This window comes from Hylobates moloch, unplaced genomic scaffold (assembly GCF_009828535.3).
Source record: "Hylobates moloch isolate HMO894 unplaced genomic scaffold, HMol_V3 SCAFFOLD_14, whole genome shotgun sequence".
In the NCBI taxonomy this organism is placed as follows: domain Eukaryota; kingdom Metazoa; phylum Chordata; class Mammalia; order Primates; family Hylobatidae; genus Hylobates; species Hylobates moloch.
This window is the reverse complement of record NW_026652289.1, coordinates 50,990,574-51,009,025: the sequence shown is the minus strand read 5'-3', so window position 1 is coordinate 51,009,025 and position 18,452 is coordinate 50,990,574. Positions and strand designations below refer to the sequence as shown.

The window sequence follows — 18,452 nt, the reverse complement described above, 5'->3', positions numbered from 1 at the left end:
AGGCAGTGGCACCTGGGCCCAGCCTAGAAGGATGGGGGGTGTGGGCAGATAAGAGTTGGGGGAGGGAAGCTCCAGGAGCCAGAGGCAGCTCCAGCAAGGGCCTGGAGGGGGTGGGTGTGGAGAGTGGGGGTAAGAGTCATTGGCTGTGGCTGGAGCAAGGTGGGAAGCTGCAGGGGCTGGCGTGGGTGGGTATGCTAGAGGCCTCTGGAGAAAGATCGAGGAGGAGCTGTGCCTCCAGCCCAGCAAGGAAGGGGTGATCTGTGGAGGAGGCAGCTTGACCGAGGATCTGAGGATCTGAGCTTGTCAGGCCAGCTCCGCCTTTGCAGTTAGCAGTGTGGCTGTGGCCTGCTTCCAGGACCTTGGCTCCCTCACCTGTGGACGAATAACCCAACCTCGCAGACTGCTGAGGGGACTAACTGAGACAGTGGTTTACGGCACCTGGAACCCAGGGAGGCAGTGGACATGTGTGGGTATGGTGCTCCCTGGGGATGTCTGCCTGTGTACCAGCGAGCTCGTACGCATGCATGCCCCTGAAGGCCTCCCGTCCCAGAGTAGGTATTCAAACACATAGAATCCTTGTTTAAAGTACAACTTTAGGCAGGGTGCAGTGGCTCACACCTGTAATCCCAACAGTTTGGGAGGCTGAGGCGGGAGGATGACTTGAGGCCAGCAGTTTGAGACCAGCCTGGGCAACATAATGAGACCCTGTCTTAAAAGAAAAAAAAAGCCAGGAATGGTGGTGCACCTGTAGTCCCAGTTACTTGGGAGGCTGAAGTGGGAGAATAACTTGAGCCCAGGAGGGTGAGGCTTCCGTGAGCCATGATCGCAACACTGCTCTCCAGGCTGGGTGACACAGTGAGACCCCATCTCTAAAAAATAAATAAGTAAAAGTGTAAATTCAAGATAATGGGATTTCAGACTCTTCCCCTTAAAGCAATGCAGGAGGCAGAGCCTCATGATCCTGAGCAGGTCCCTACCCTCCTGGGGCCTGGGCTTCCCCAGGTGGGTGGTGGGCGGCTGTCTGGGTGGCTTCTCCAGCCCGGCTATTCGGAAGCAGCTGGAGCATGGCAGGAGGGCAATGGGTGTGAGTGCCTGGAAATCCAAGGGGTGGGACCCGGAGTGGGGAGGGGAAGGTGAAGGAGGCAGAAGATCCTCCTTCCTGGGCTAGTCCCAAGCCCTAAGTCTGTGGTCGGAGGCCTCAGCCTGATGTCCCCCGTCCCCCGCCCAACTGAGGCCCTCTCCACTCCCCCTGCTCTGAGAACCTCAACTGTGCTGGAAGCCCTGCCCCAGCCCTGGATGCCAGGCTGACTGGCCCAGACTCCCCTGACTGGCTCCCCTGCTCCCGCCGATGCCCAGGCTATGTTCACCCAGGCGAGAGCGGAGGAGTCATAAAGAAGCCCCCAGCTCCTACTGCAAGTTCACCCCCAGCAATACCAGCGTGCAGGCCTGGGGGCAGGCAAGACCCGGGAACATGCCCAGCCTGGCTACTTCGAGCCAAGGGGCATCAGGCAGTGCCTGTGCTTCTGTTTCTTCTTCCATGGAATGGATACACGTGCCTCCCTTGCAAGGTGTCATCATCAGCCCTCTCACAGGTAAGTCCCTTGGTTCACCATGAGCTGAGGTGGTCTGGGGGGTCACAGTCAGTTATGCTGGGAGAACACTTACCCTAGACTCCCTAAACTGCCCATGGGCACCATCCTTGCCTCTTCGGGGACCCCATCGCAGCCTCCTCACTGGCCCCTGCCTCCAGCACCTCCATCTCTCACCTGTTGCCAGAGGAACACTCTGAATGCAGAGCCATGTCCCTGCCAGTCCCCTGGGTCTCCCCTACCTCAGCTCTATTCACTTGGTGCTTTCATCACCTGTTTGCTTGTGCCCCCACTAGCCCTGTGGGCAGGGATCATGGCTGATTCATCTAGGCAATTCCAGAGCCTAGAGCAGGGCCTGGCACAGGAGCCTTGCCCAGAGACAGCAGACTTGGCAGTGGGAATGGACAAACAGGGCCACTTACCCCTTCTACCCTGGCACCTGCTTTTCTATTGGCATATCCACGACAATGCTGAGCTCAGTGTGGGGCCAGGGTCAGGGCTCGGTGTAGGACCAGGATCAAGGTTCAGTCTGTTCAGGATCAGGGCTCAGTGTGAGGCTAGGATCAAGGCTCAGTGTGTGGCTGGGGTCAGGGCTCAGTGTAGGACCAGGATCAAGGTTCAGTCTGTTCAGGATCAGGGCTCAGTGTGAGGCTCAAATCAAGGCTCTGTGTGTGGCTGGGGTCAGGGCTTATTGCAGGACCAGGATCAAGGTTCAGTTGATTCAGGATCAGGGCTCAGTGTGAGGCTGGGATCAAGGCTCAGTGTGCAACTAAGGTCAGGGCTCATTGTAGAACCAGGATCAAGGTTCAATCTGTCCAGGACCAGGGTTTAGTGTGGGGCTGGGGTCAGGTCTTAACGAGGGACATTTTCTGTCCCCCACTGTGAAAAGCCCAGGACTCTCTACCACCTTACCCAGGGCTTTGACAATTAACATAACCTGCCCTCCAGGGGCCAGGGCCTGTCTCCTGAGCCCCTACTATGCCTGCCTTCTCTCCTGGTTAGGCTGGTCCTATGCTCCACTCCAGGCAGCTATGCTGGGATTCCGATTCCCTCTGCCCTAGCAGAAGTGGCTCAAGCAGGGAAGCTCTTCCTTGCCTCCCCACCTAGCCTTCAAAAACACAGCGAGGACAGTCAGCCTTCTAGCGTGGATGCACTCCCAAGCCAAAGCGAAAAAGTGGGTTATCCACCCACTGCCCCATTCTATTTGCCCAGGTGATCCAGTGCCAGTGGAGGTAAACCCAGGTCTGGCTGAACATGAAAGTGAGGGTGTTGGCTGGCACATGGCAGCACTGAGATGCACGACCCAAAATACCTCCTCCCGTCACATGGCCTGAAATCCCTTTTTCCCAAAAGAGGGAAGCAGAACAATGCTAGTCCTGACCTTTGGAAGGCAGAGTGGGCACTGTCCTGGGGCCACCACCATCAGGCTTCAGTTTATCCTTGCGGACAGGCTCAACCCAGTGGCTCCTTGCTTTTAAGCCACACTTGCTGACGCCCTGTCTGAAACCTCCATCCTGGTTCAGTTTTCAGCTCTCCGAGGGCATGGGCTGTTGGATCCCTGGCCCTGGGTGACCCAGGTTTGACCCAAGCCTACTCACTTACAAACCTCAGAAACAAGGGCCAATTCAGAGACTGGCCTGGATGGACATCAGAGCTGGGCTTGCCTCTGAGGACAGCAGGGCCAGGGCAGGAGGCGGCACCTGCCCCCGAGCCTCCCAACCGCCCAGCCAAGCCCCCCACTGTCTCTGCTACTCTCAAGCAGAGGGTCAAGTTGGTCTGCTGGCAAGACACATGGCTCTCATTTTAATTAATTAAAGAAAAATCTAATCACTGCATTAAACTTCTCATTACTCCACTTGAATACCCGTTAAGTAAATTTAATTACCAGAGGACTGGGTTTCCCAGCCTCTTTCATTAGCTTCTGATAAGATGGGGAGAGGGAGGGAAGAGGGCGGGCAGCAGAACAATGCTAGTCCTGACCCTTGGAGGGCAGAGTGGGCACTGTACTGGGGCCACCGCAGCAGGTTTCAGTGTTCCCTGGGGACAGGCTCAACCCTGGGCCTGGGGGAAACCCTCCCACCCGAGCTGCCCCTAGGAAAGCAAGGGCCTAGCATTTGGCTGCAGTCAGCACTGAATGCTTCATTTCCCGCCACTGTTGGTTATTTATACCCCACCTCCCTCCAAAAGAATTGGAGGCTGCTGAGAACAACAGAAGCAGCACATGCTGAAAAACAAAGGAAGAAATCAGGACAAAGGAAAAATGAGAAAGAAGAAGCCAGAGACAAGGTTATTAAGCAACTGCATGCCACAGCATCCTGGGCACTTATCAAATAGGCCGTAAACCGAATATGAGCTTCCTGGCAGTCAAGACAAAGACAGCAATGCACTTTGGTGCTGGGATGCAGTGACCAGCAGAGTATGAATGAGGCAATGCACACTGGGCCTTGGTCTTTCATCTGTGAAAGGGTGGAGCTGGAAGATGGACTAACGCAGAAAACCACAAGCCGGAGCAGTCAGCAGAGGCTTCCTGGAGAAGAAGAGACCTGAATTGGGCCTTGAAAAGAGAGTGAGGAAGGGCATAACAGGCAGGGGGAACTGCAGGTGAAGGCTGAGAGGAGAGAAGAGGAATTACTAGAGGAGAAGCAGCAGAGGCAGAGGGCAAGTGCAGAGCCTGGGTGTGGAAGAGGCTTCTCCAAAGGAGGGGCCAAGGTCCCATCCCATCACCAGCCCCCAGGCTGGCTGCCAGCCCCCTAAGGTAGAAGGCACCGGCACTCTGGGGCAGGAGGAGCAAAAACCAGAGGAGAAAACACACTCAGGAGGTCCAGAACTGTCCAGGCTGGGACACAGGTCCCGCCTCCCTGCGCTAAAGGGTGGGCTGCCCAGACACCCTCTATGGCTGGTGTGCTACCCTGTCCCCCAGCTGCCCAGAGGGTGGGCTGCTGCAGCTCAATGCTCCCCCTTTTCTAGAGAACTGCCCTCCACAAACGGGGGCCACCTTACCTGGGCAACCCAGGCCCTCCCATGGGTGGCTCACAGCCAATGACTGATTGATACAGGGGCCCAAAAGCCCGACCTCCTTGTGGGGGGTGGGAAGGGTAATTATGTGTGTGAATTATGTTCCAGGGTCCCCTGGACCAGCCCAAGGCCCATCTTTGCCTGCGCTATCATTCCTACCCCAATTTCTTCTCTTCCTCCCTTTCCCTGAGGCCCTGCCCTCAATACAGCTCATGTACACAAATCTTCATCTCAGGCTCTGCCTCTAAGGATTCTGATCAACAATACACCCTTCTAAGTACAAACAAAAGAAACAAACAAACAAAAAAACCAAACCAGCGATGTCCCAAACTTCCTGGAGGGGGGAGCAAGAAGGGGAAGGGAACAAGGATTTACTGAGAAACTGCTAGATGTCAGTCCTTTCTGTACATCATCTCAGGTAGTTCTCGCAGCATCCCTGCCAGGTGAGGTTCATTATCAGGTGAGAAAACTGAAGCTCAGAGAGGCATAGAGATTTGTTGAAGGACACACAGCATGTCCACATCCATCTAAGACACCATCTAGAATGATTATTTGTTATTTGCCTTCCCTAGTTGGGGAGGGGTCTCCTTTCTCCTGTCAGCAGGATCCCAAGATTCCTTTGGGAAACACTCACCCCTCATTCCTGGTCACATGGTTGGGGAAGGACAGACACTGAGCCCCAGCCCATCAGTGTTTCTAAGTCCTGTGGACCCAGTTAAAGGTTCAGGATGAGCTGAATCGAGATCAACTCGAGGACTTTCATTTGTTCTATCAGGGAAGATTTTGTCTCCACCCCCAACCCTAGTTCTAAACCTAGAAGCATGTTACCACAGAAACTGCTGCCAGGCATCTTTTGACCATGTCATGCCAAATGCCACTAAGCATGGAGCCATCACCAAGGAGAGGAATGAAGGAATACAGACAAAAACCAGGTTCTGGTTGCACCGTTTGACTCACTGGATCAAGCCCTGCCTGAAGCCCATCTTACCACTGAACACTTTGGTTACAAGAGCTGATAACTTCATTTTAATGAAGTAGGGTTTGTTTTAGTTTTTGTAGTTTGCTACTTACAATCAAAGGGACCATGATAGATACAGTATACAGAAAGGTATCCCTTTCGTTCTGGGGATCAAGAAGGCTTGGATATCTCCAGGAGCCAGGGAATGGGTAGACGGGGGATGTCACCTACCCTGACTGCTGCTGTGTCCTGCGGGGTCCCAAAGCTTGAGGAGTCCCCTTGGCCCAGGCTGGGGTCAGGAGTAGACTTGGGAGCTGGTCCAGGAGCTGGATAGAGTCAGAGCCCTGGAGATGCAGGCTGAAGGCTATGTAGCCCCACAGACTCAAGGTAGCCAGGTCATGGTTATAAGAGCCCTAGAAAGGAAGAGAAATAAGAGTGAGTAGTAGGGTTCACAAGGGGCCTGAGGGGTACAGGAAGTAGGGCAGAAGGTGGCCACACCTTGGTGAAGGTGAGACCAAAGGAAGATCCCTGGAAGCATCTCTAGACCAGCACTGTTCCATAGAACTTTCTACCACGATGACAATGTTCTGCCTCTGCACTGTCCAATATGGCAGCCACCAGTCATATGCGGATATTGCAATGTGGATAGTGTGATAAAAAAAATGACTTTTAATTTTGTTTTATTTTAATTAATTTACATTTAAGTCTAAATAGCCACATGTAACCAGTGGCTACCTCGCTGGACAACACAGCTCTGGATCCACCCTTGCCTGCCTCCTGGCCACAGTACATGGGAAAAACTGAGGTCCAGAGAGGAGAAGGGATTTGCCTGAGGTCACACAGTGAGAGCGTGGCAAAGGCAAACACAGTTCCTCCAACTCCCAGCCCTGACCCTCCATAGCACCCATTGCCCTTCCCACCACGGCCTCGTGTTTTCCCATCATGCCCATCGCCAGCAGAGTGTCTTGCTGTCCTGATACCCATGCTGCCATCCCTAGGGAAGGGATGTCCCTGGGGAAGGGTGTCAGGCCACCCTTGAAGGGACCTACCTCCTCCAGTCACTGCCACTGGACCCTCCCTCAGCCGCTCTAGCAAAGCAGCCCCAATGCATGTCCTGAGATTGTCCCGGAAAACTGTCACTCAGAAGGGAAGCCTCTTGGGCACAGAGCCGTTATTTATAACAGCAAGACACTGCAGGCTGCCTAAATACTCCATAACAGAGATGACGGAGTGATTCACGGCACCCCTGCCAAGAGAGTATTACACAGCCATTAAAAATGATCAACGCAGAGACCGGTAGTGACACCGAGTAATGTTTTCGTGACAATAACGAGGTAGAAAACTGACAAAATGAGTGCAGGTCGGGGTCGGGTTGCAGGGTGTACGACGCCCACTCCCATCTGTCACCCCCACCCACGCTACGGCATCACAGGGTCCCGATTACAGACCCATTTTACAGGAGGAGCAGGTGCTCAGAGAAAGCAACCACATGCATGCTCCTGGCTCCATGGAGAGTGTGGGCAGAGTGGGGCTTGAACCCTTGATTTCTGATGCCAAAGACAGACTTCTACAGCTGCCCTTTGTGCCATGATGGCAGCAATATGGCTGCCCTTTCCTTCTTACTTACTCATCTTATGTAAACACATATGTACATCGTACTTATTAAGTGCCAGGAACCTTCCTCAGCACTTCACAAATTAAAAGTTAACTCATGGAACCTGCACAACAACTGGGTGAGGGAACAATGATTACCTCTATTGTTTGGACGAGGAAACTGAGGCACAGAGAGGTTAGGTAACCTGGGGCCACTTCTACTTCCCAAATATTCTGCAAGGTCTAGTACTGTCATCACAGGAAGAGGACAAAGGGGCAGGGAGGGAGTGGCTGTTGCCATGGAGGAGTAGAAACACGGATGGAGAGTTTTTCTCCTTTTTAATTTCACGGCAAATCTTTTGTATGGCAACTGAATGGAGAAAGTTCAAGAAGTAAAATAAATGTAGCAAGGAAAAGGTTTTTTAAAAAACAAGCACACAAACAAAAATTAAAACTTATCAGATTGAAGTTGCGGATGCATCCGAGAGACCTCGACTGTGAATGTAATACACCTCCCAGCAGCAAAACTCATGTCCCTAGGCTTTTCTGCCAATTTCCTGACCTGAGACCACTCCCTCCTGCCTGGGTGAGATCCTCACCTCCGAGGGCAGCAGGGAGCAGCCCTGGGCAGAGGTAAACTTCAATAAACACCTCCTGGCTCCCTCCCGCCTCCGGGGCCCCTGCTGCCTACAGTGCTCCAGATGCCGGCAAGTGCTGAACCTCAGGACGCCTTGGTATCCAGGCCTCTACCTCTAGCCCCAGCCAGCCCCATTCCACAGGTGGAGCAACGGAGGCCCAAAAGGTGAAAGACTTCACCAGAGGTCACACTGCTACTGAACACGAAACGCCTGTGTGTGTGCTTATGAGTGTGCATGAACATGGCCCACAGGGACACGTGTGTCTCCTACGCACGCAGGGCTTCAGGCCCAGGTGATTAAAAGGGCAGGTGATTCCCAGCTTACACACCCACGTGCACGTGTGCACACACACACACGCACACACACAAAACTGTCATATCATTAACTGCTACTACAGCCACAATGGCATCATCTGCTATTTCTTCTTGTTTTCTGTGTTATTTTTCATTCATCATCAAATACTTATTTGGCACTTACTATATGCTAGGTATATTATAGGGGCTAGGATTCACTGGGGTACAACACAGACAAGTTTGGTACTCTCATGCGGACAGGGGATAAGTAAATAAATAAGCAAATACATAAACAAGATAATTCTAAAGAGTGACATGCAATAATGATCATAACACCTGGTAATGTGAAAGAGAAGACTTGGGCTGGGGCTGGGGGGTTACTCAAGCTAGAGCGGCAAGGAAGGTCTTTCTGAAGCGGTCGCATTGGAATTTATTCTGTGGGAAATGAAGCTGCAGCGGGAGGCTGGGGCCCTGAGGGCCAGGGTAAGGGCTTTGGATTTCATCCCAAATGCAATGAAAAGTAACTGGAGGGTTTTAACCAGGGAAGTGCTATGATGTTTTCTTCATTGTTAACAGTTCTCTAGAGCTGCCAAGTGGAGACTGAACTCAAGGGGATCAGGCCTGGGGCAGAGGACCAGTGTCACAATCACCCAAGGACAAGAAGACAGGCTCAGCCAGGGTGATGGCACAGAGAGGGAGGAAACAGACAGATTCGGGCAGTGTGTTGTGGCAGAACCAGCTGGCTGATGAGCTGGATGTGAGGGGGTGGGGGTAAGAAAAGGAGAGTAATGAAGGAAGACTCGTAGAGTTTCTACCATAGACAGGGACTGCTTTCACAACCAGACTCCACCCCTCAAGAAACTTCGGGGGCCTGATCAGGACTTCCGGTCTCTGACGAACAGACTTGGCATGTGTGTGTCCAGAGAGCAGAGCTAGGCCTAAGGAGAAAACATTCCAGGGAAACAGATCTCTGTTCAGCATGAGAAGCAGTGAGCTTCCTGTCCTTGGAGGTATGCAAGCAGAGGTCTAGGGACCATGTGTGTTGGGTGGGGATTTGCACTAAAAGGGGAGGTTGATTTCTGCCATGAGTTTCTTTAATTCTGTCAATACATGAATCAGGGCTAGATTGCATGGATTGAAGCGGGTGTTACAGAGAGTCAAGGGAAGGCAAGGTAACGTCCAGCATAATAGTTATTATTATTATTAGGACTTTACAGATCACAGAACGACCCCACTGATTCTCTACCTGGATCTGCAGCCCACACTGTGAGGCAGATAGGGCAGCATGATCAGCCCAGTCTAACAGATGAGGAAACAGGCCCAGAGAGGGGGTGGGATCAGCCCAGGGTTCCACAGCACATCAGCCTCAGATTCTCTGTGGCCTCACACCTAGGGACCTTCTCCTCCCTCATTCCCGGTAGTCACCCCGCCACCCCTGCCCTGGAAGACGCAGGAATCTCCCCACTCCACCCAGGCTTCCATCCAGCTGCCAAGACTCCCATCCCTGGGGGTTAGAGGCACTCTTTGCCCTCTGCCCCAAAACTTGAGAGGGGGTTTCAGCCTAGAAGATTTCCCCCCTGGTTACACAGGCCCTGATCCTCCACTCTGTCCCCCTTTACCCCTGGTGGTTTTGCCACAGCCCCTTAAGTTGGTCCCTTCAAATTAGACCAGTACCAAATAATAGGCTTTGCCCAGAAATGAAATAAAGTAGGGTCCCTCCCATGAGGCGTCGTTCTTACCCCACACCTACAGCTGCTGTGGGCCAGGGGCAACCGGAGCCCACCTGACCACTTCTGACCACCTTCCCCTTTCCTACCAGACAGGCAGAGAGGGCGCCTGGGCAGGTAGGAGTGTCAGGAGGTGGGGTCTCCCCGGGGGGCCTGGGATTGCCAGGTGGGGAAGCTGCCACCCACTGGCACTACATCATACACTGAACACTCGGGATAATCTTTTTTTTTTTTAATTTTTGACCAGCAGTTTGCCCTGACAGACCCCAGGATAGTCTTGAGGGCCAAGTGGGAGCATCTCACTTTTCAGATGAGGCAGTGAAAGCTGGGAGAGATTAAAGAACTTGTCCAAATTAAAAATATTAAATGGAAAGAAACAGCTTGTAAGTGCTGGAGCCAGAATTTGAACCCAGGGCCGACTGATTCCAAAGATCTGGTTATGTCCCTTGCTCCCTGCTGCCTCGTGGAAGTGCCAGGCAGTTCAAAGAGGCAGCCCGGTGAGCAGATGGGGTGGGCAGGGGGAGGCAGAGAGAGGTGGCGGTTGTGGGGTGGGAGGGAGAAGGTGAGACAAAGAAAGGACAAAGAGAGCAGCAGAGACTGCTGAATGGACAGGGGAACCCTGCAGGGCCAGAAGAAGGCAGCTCTGGAAGCCACCCTCCTGATCAACGCAAGGCCTGCAAGGCCACCCTGGTGCCATCTGCCCCTCATATCTAGCCATTAGTGTTCCCTGGGCTCATCCCCAGATGCCCAGGCCCAAGGAGCCCCCAATCATTGAGAGTGCTCCCCAATCATTAAAGGCAACCCCCACTCGTTGAAGGCCCCAGGTCAGGCCCTGTGGGCCAGCCCTGGGGCAGGGAAATGGGTTGAGGGAGAAGAGGGGCCAGCTCTGGCCCTGGGCAGGGCCATCTTCCCAGCTTCCCCCTGCCCCAGCCTGGCTGGAGTGTCCAGCCGCCCAGGCTGCCCACCATGCCGGCCGATCTGTGGCTGAGCTCTGGGCCAGCCAGGTGTTCCCGAGGCCGGCTGGCAGCCCAGCACCATCAGCCTGTCCCCAGAGCATGCAAGGTTTAAGCAACAGCCTTTCCACTGAACATTTTAGAAGAAAAATATCTTTTTTTTTTTTTTTCAAGAGAGAGAAAGGGAGGGAGGAGGAAACTGGCAAGGGAGGAGGAGGGAAGGAGGAAGGGAGAAACCTACCCCATCATTGCAGTCAAGGTCACAGGCACCGGCACAGGGCAGGCTGGGCAAGGAGCCTTTAATCTGGGAGTTCAGGCTGAGGAAACTACACGCTTGAAGCCGGAGTACATTACTGCCCTGAATGATCTGTCGGCTTCTATTAGGCTAAATATCTCTGTATAATGGGGAATTATCCTCTGAAGAGGCAAACTGCCGGCCTCTCCAGGGAGGGGGCGGTGGGAACCTCGCATCGTGAGGGCTCTCCCACGGTGGGGAGGGGGGAGCAGGACCGACTCAGAAAGCCAACCCCATCCCACACCCCCACCCTGGAGAGTCACAGCCAGCAGCTGCTTTGATGTTTGTGGCGGGTGCCCGCCTCCCTTCCCTCCTCCCCAGACTCTCCTCTTCCTCCCTCCATAAGAGCCTGGAATGATGCCAGACCTGGGTGGAGGCCTGACAAGGCCACTGGTCAGCCAGGTGACCCCAGGCAAGTCCCTGAGCCTCTTGGAATCTCTGCTTTCCTGTCTCTTAGATGGAGCTAATAATATCCGTCCAAAGGCTGGCCATGCCAGGGGTAAGCGTGAAGCTGGCATGGAGCCCAGCACAGAGTGGACAGCCTGCTCTGCCCACCGCAGAGGGCCCCCCTGTCCTCCTCATCCTCACCGGCTCACCCAGGGCACCACCACCTCCTCCAGGAAACCTTCCCTGCCCCCTATCTCTGGGTGTCTCCCACCCTGGGCACCTACAGCCAGAACCCCACCTCTGGGCCCTCCGTTTCCAGTGGCTGAGTAGGAGCTTCAGTTTTAGGAAACTCCCCTGAGCAGAACGGACCCCTCCTCATCTTCCCAACCCCCACCCACACACTCAGGACTGGGCACCCGGGCCTGCCCCAATTTGCAGGCTTGGAGGCAGGGGTTAGGGTGATACCACAGGCATGGGCGGGGCCCACGGAGGGGTGACACTCATGGGAAGGTGGTCGGCACCAGGGTAGCCGGGCCAGGAAGCCAGAAATCCCAGGACGGGGGTCTGCTGGACCATCAGCAGGACTGGCTAAGGCACAAGGCAGGGCTTGGGGCCAGTTCAGAGGAGCAGAGAGGAGGGCAGGAGCTTGAGGCTGCAGTGAGCTGTGATCATGCCACTGCACTCCAGCCTGGGCAATAGAGCCGGGGCTCAGTGCCAGGTTCCTGGTGCAGGGCAGCATAGGTGCTGGAGCAGCTCAGGTCAGGAAAGGTCTTGGGGGTCAGAACTGACCTGTGCGTGTGGGCATGAGGGTCAGATGATGGTGGCAGGGTGGGGATCAGGGCACAAGGTGACAAGGTTCTGCAGACCCCAGGCTCTGTTCTCAGGGCTCCTATGCCACCCTCAACCTGTAGTAAATCCCTGGAATGGTTCAGAACCCCTCGCTGCAGATGCAGCCACTGCTGTTGCAGGGCCTGCAGATGGGGACAATTCCAGGGCAAGATGCCTAGAGCCCAGTGGGACACACAGAAAGGAGGCCAACTCCAGGACAGGTCAGAGGCACGCTGTGTTGCCCACTCCCCTCGGTAGGCCCAAAGGTCCAGCCCAGAGTTCCCACAGCCTGGAGGAGCTGCCAGTTCACTCATTCACTCACTCATTCATTCAGCAAATGCCCTCTAATGCTTTCTGTGAAGTAAGGGTACAAACACACCTGAGCAGGATGTGGGGTGGAGCACAGGAAGGTGAGAGATGACAACTCGGGGGCTGTGTGAGAGCAGGAGCCTGAGGGGCTGTGGAAACAGGGTAGGGGGCATCTGATCCAGGGCTGGGGTTTGGGAAAGGCTTCCGGGGTGAAAGGATCTTTGAAGGGGTATTAAAGGAAAACGAGTTGGGTTTGGAAGCAGTGGGGAAGGGCACCGCAGACTGCACCAGTGACAAGGCCCAGTGGCTGGAGAGGGAGGCAGCCCCCTCCTTCAGGCAGGGCCTAGTAGGCACCACGAGGGATGGAGCTCTTATCCTAGGAGCCAGCAGGAGCTTGAAGTTCTAAGTGGGGAGTACCCAGAGTCTGGATTCGTGCTTCAGAAAGATCATTCCAGCCGCCACCTGGGGGAGGATGGATTTTAGGCAGGCGGAAGGACAGGAGGAAGTGAGTTAGGAATGAGGCAGTGGCCAGGGGAGAGGTGGGGTACAGCAATATAGAGGAGGGTGGATGAGGGAGGGTTCTGGGAGGCGGAAACTGCAAAGTGAGGACGGCAGTTATAATCCACAGTGCCAGCGTCCCACTGAGCATCCCCCACGCCTTCTGTCCAAACAGCATCTTTAACTCTGTAAAAAATCCATTAGTTACTTTGATCTGCACAACACTCAGGTGAGGCAGCCAGGCCAGGAATTTACTGCTTACTTAGTTCATTAATTCAACAAGCATGTGTTGAGTGCCTACTACGTTCCAGGCACCATTCTGGCCCACCCAACAGAAGGAAAAACTAAGATTCACAGATGCTGCCCAAGTTCTACAGGAGTGACCAGGACCTACTACCGGTTTGGGAACCCCGATGCCCTGCATAGTTGGGGAAGGGGTGGGGTCACACGCCAGGCAGGAGCTGTGGAAAGGGAATGCCTGACAGTGGGGCTGGCTCATGGTCCTCCGGGGCAGGGACGAGCCTCAGTCTGGAGGAGAAGCACCTCTTCCTCTAAGGCAGGCATGAGAAACCAGAGAGACATAGTGGGGTGGAAGGAGGCACAGTCGCGGAGAGAGGCTGACCTCCATGGGCTGGAGGCTGGAAAGGGTGAGGGGACACAGATCAGGAATGGCAGGGCCATTAGGCCCAGCAGACTGCGGGCAGGGCCAGAGGGTGAGAAGGTCAGGTGAGCACAGCAGGAGGATCGGGAGCAGGTCTGCCTCTTTGAAAGTGCCTGCAGTGAGAGGGGAGAGGTGGAGGCAGAGTCCCTGAGTCCCTGTGGACAAGAGCAGGCCCCTGGACTGCCCTAGTGGGTGCCCCGTGCAGTGGCCTCAGGCTGCTCTGTGCTCAATAGGAGGCTACGGAGCCGAGAGAAGGAAGAACTTCCTCAGAGGTGGCTCCTAAGGGCCCAGGGATGTGTCAGGAAAGGCCAAGGGCAGCCTGACTGCCTCCTGAGCTCACTCACGCTGCCACGACAGGAGCTGCTGGTCAACTCCTCCTCTCCGTTTCCCCCAAGTCCAGCCCTATCTACCCCCAACATTAGCATTTGCTGCTGAGGACCTTGGTAGTCCCCTCGCTTCCCTGGGCCCCACTCTCTTCATTAGCAAACTGGGGTGGCTCCAACCTCACCGATGGTCAGAAAGCACTAGCCCAGACCCTGCACACAGTAAGTGCATACTAACCGTCATCCCTACACACAGTAAATGCATACTAACCATCATCAGCACACAATAAGCACATACTAACCATCATCCCCACACACAGTAAGTGCATCCTAACCATCCCCGCACATAGTAAGCACATACTAACCACCATCTGCACACAGTAAGCACATACTAACCATCATCTCTGCACACAATAAGCACATACTAACCATCATCCCCATACACAGTAAGTGCATACCAACCATCCCCGCACACAGTAAGCACATACTAACCATCCACACAGTAAGCACATACTAACCACCATCCCCACACACAGTAAGCACCTACTAACCATCATCTCTGCACACAGTAAGCACATACTAACCATCATTCCCCCCCTCCACCTCCCTGGTGGCAGGGCCCCTTAGAGCCCAGTCCTCAGCATCCCCACTGTCTCAAACACACTAAGTGCTCAATTAACTTTATGGGCTGAGTTTACCTGCTAACCAGCTGTTAGCAATGTGATCAGGTCAGAATTCTGTCCATTGGACCCAGTAGGGAAGAGGCTAAAGGAAGGAGGACTTGACAGATGCCTCAGGGGGCAAGGAAGGAGTCAACAGAGGCCAAGGTAACAGGGATGGCAGAGGCCCTGCTGTCACCACACACATTAGCATTCTCAGTGTTTCAGGAGGTCGCTGGGGAACCAGCAGAGGGGAGGGCTGAGGGCAGGGCACTCCCAGGTAGAGGGTCCCTGGGCAGATCGGCCTCCTGCCCATTAAACCTGCTCCAGGCCTCCTCAGGGCACCTTCAGCCCTGAGAGCTCCTCCCCGCAACACACCTCTCCCTATCTTAGAATCTATCCCACTGTCTACCAAGCTCTCCCCTAACAAGAACATCGCAGAGAAACTGAAAAAAGTCAGAAGGAGATGCCTACTCTGGGAGAAGGGGCAGAGCTGGGAAGATTTCACAGAGGTGGCAGCTTTTCAACTGTGTGGGCCTCACCTAGCCCCTCTGTGAAATGGGATTGCTCTACTATGATGACAACAACTCTTACTACTATTGCTACTAATAGTTAAAGCGTTTTGGGCATATACCTGTGCCAGGCTCTGTATGAGTACTCAGAGAAATGGAGGCAGAGCTGAAGCCAAACCTGACCCTCCTAACTCTTAGTTTGGCTGGACTGGCTGGTGGAGGAGGTGACTGGGGCCTGAGCCTTGGGCCAGCTGCAGGCGGGGTGGTAGGTGGGGTCGGCGTTACCAGTGGTCAAAGTCTCCGAGTTGTATTACTCCAAGTGTTTTTCACATCACTGCAAGTAGCTGCTCCTGCTAAACCTGGGTGAGCAGGGGTGGGTGGGGGAGGGAATCTTCCATAACCAAGCTGGGGGCCAACAAGGTCAGGGGTTACAGATGGCTGCAGCAGCTCAGCTTGGTGCCCTCACAGTGTTAAAAACACTGGTGCTATGTGCGGCCTGCTACCCGTGGCCTCTCCCTTCCTGTCTTCCGCAGGACAACCTCACCCACGGGCCAGGCTTCAGCTCTTGGTCTAAACAGGCAGGGGTGGGTGGGAGGCCAGCATCACCATGGAAGAGGGACCAGGGGCAGGAGGAAAGCGGCAGTGTCCCCTGCTATGCGCACCCCTACAATGAAACCACACACTGTGGGATAGGTGTTCTTATTCCCACTTGACAAATGAGGAAACTGAGGCTCTGAGGCATATGTTCCTTGCCCAAGGTCAGGGGAAATGACAGAGCTGGGATGCACACTTAGCACTGTCTGGTTCTAAAGGACAAGGAGATGCCAAAGGCTGAAAGGTGAATGACACAGGAGTTGGGTGCATCTCAAACATAACCAACAGGCCTGGGGGGGGTCTTTTGGGGGGAACCCTTCCTGGCTTTCCTCTCAGTGGCTGCAGGTTGTCCCAAGTCCAGGGCCAAGGTGGTCTGGCAGGCTGAGGAGATGAGGAGAAAAGAGGCAGGGGAGAGTGAGAGAGGTCTCTTCTCTGGCTTCCAGCAGCTTTATACCCACCAAATTCCTGCCCCAAAGCATCCCACCTCCCTGGCGGGGTGGGAATCTGGGAGGCCCCAGGTTGATCAAGAGGCCTGAGAAGCCTTGTGATATAGTTTGGGTGTCTGTCGCCTCCAAATAGCATGTTGAAATGTGACCCCCTCCCGTGTTGGAGGTGGGGCCTGGTGGAAGATGTTTGGGTCATAGGGGCAGATCATTTATGAATGGCTTGGTGCCCTTCTTGCCCTCTAACGAGTAACAAGTTCTCACTCTATTAGTTCCCATGAGAACTGACTGTTAAAAAGAGCCTGGCACCTCCCTCCACCCATGGCTCCCTCACTTCCTTCCTCTTGTCATGCGATGCCAGCTCCCCTTCACTCTCTGCCATGAGTGGAAGCTCCCTGAGGCCCCCTCCCCTGATGCAGATGCCAGCACCATGCTTGTACAGCCTGCAGAACCATGACCCAAACATACTTCTTTTCTTTATAAATTACTCAGCCTCAGGTATTCCTTTAGAGTAACACACAAACAGACTAAGAGAGCTTGCATGGGGCCAGGAGTTTGGGGGTGTGGTTTAAGAGAGATGAAGGCCCAGTCGAGAGCTAGGACCCAAGCCACCTGGGGGCTGAGGCTAGTAGAGGGGGTCAGGGAGGCCCAAGAGAACAGGTGTCACAGGTGGTGCCTGAAGGCCCACACTAGAGCTTCATTCCTTTGGGTGCTCCAAGGTGTTTAGTTCCCCCAAGGCTTTTGCACCTGGGAGAGGCAACAACTAGGAATATTGGCAGTGGATGGTAGGGCTGTGGAGCTCTACCCCATCCTCCACTAACACACTGTTTCTTGGCTCAAGTGTCTTGCCCTCTCTGGTTCCTAGTCATCCTGTCTGCAACATGAAGTGTCCAGGCCTACAGGCTGGGGGACACCTGCATCAGGCGGGTGGAAAGGCTCCAGACAAGCTGCCTCTCCCCATGCCAAGCGGGAGTGCTGACCCTGTTACAGCACCTCCCATTCCTGAGGGATCATGTGCCTGGGGTCAGGTATCACAGATGACCCCACCCTCCACCCCAGGGGCCTGGGGAGGAGGCTTTGCCTCCTTCAGTTGGTGTTCCCATTTGGAAAGCCTCAACAGAACACAGGCTGCATGCTCAGCACAACGTGCCATGGCCTTCCTGCACCCTCTCAATGAGACCGTGATGCAGGTATCAGTATTCTAATTCTCTAGGTAAGGAAACTGAGGCTCAGACCAAAGTGGCCAGAAAGAGTTGCAGACCGGCCCCATGGTGGTGGTTTGGTTCAGCACCCCGGACAGCTGCCTTCCTGACTACCTGACTACCTGCAGTCCGCCTGGGCTACACACACACACCAATGGCTAAGCTTACTCTTCCCAATCCCTGTTCCTATGTAAACTCCACCCAGCTTTTCCCAGCAGCTTCAGCGGCATGGCTGTGTTCTGTGCCACACAGCACTGAGACTTCAACAATGCAGCTCTTGCTCCCTAATACTTCTGACTTAAATCTCATTCTCCCAGCAGCTCCTGGAGGGCAGGCGACAGTCTCTTTCCTTCTTTCTATGAGACAGTCCGGCCACACAGAGGGGACTGGGAAGAACCCGCTGGCTTTGGACCAGGCAGATGTGAATGAGAACTGAGCTGGGAACTGCTGGGCACATTGCTTTGCCTCACTGAGCTTCAGATCTCCCAGCTGTGAAGTGAACTGCTCTGTCCATCTCGCAGGCTCGCAGATAAGCCATGGCAAGGGGCTATTCCTTCCTCATGTCAGCAGGGGCCTCCTTCCAACTCTCCCTGAGTCCCTTCCTCCCGGAACTTCACTTAAATTCTGGACCAGCTCCCCCATGAAATTTTCCAAATGACTCACAAATGGGGGGATTCTTGTAACTGAGAAATGTCAGGAAGGCCCAAGAGAACAGCTGGTACAGTGCCTAGAGTCCCACTCTTAGAACGTGATTGTTTCGTGTCCTCGTGGGTTTTCAGTTCCTACCGGGGTTTTGAGCCAGGAGGAGGGAACACCTAGGAATATTGGCAGTGGGAGGTAGGGTTCTGGGCCCCTCCACTACTAACACACTTTGTGTCTTGGAACAAGTGTCTTTCCCTCTCTGAACCTCATCTGCAATATAAGGTGTCCAGGCCCACAGCAGGAGAGGTGGCAATCTTCCCACCACTTCCTGGA

General features: G+C 54.3%; 1 protein-coding gene across 5 annotated transcripts in view; it reads right to left on the bottom strand.

Moving 5' to 3' along the window:
* LINGO1 (leucine rich repeat and Ig domain containing 1) overlaps positions 1-18,452 on the bottom strand; it is a 207,583-nt gene that overhangs the window by 71,936 nt on the left and 117,195 nt on the right. For all 5 annotated transcript variants that reach the window (XM_032174744.2, XM_032174743.2, XM_032174745.2 and 2 more), the window contains one exon: positions 5,794-5,975. The gene's annotated coding sequence lies outside the window, so the exon portion shown is untranslated. The remainder of the gene's footprint in view (positions 1-5,793; positions 5,976-18,452) is intronic.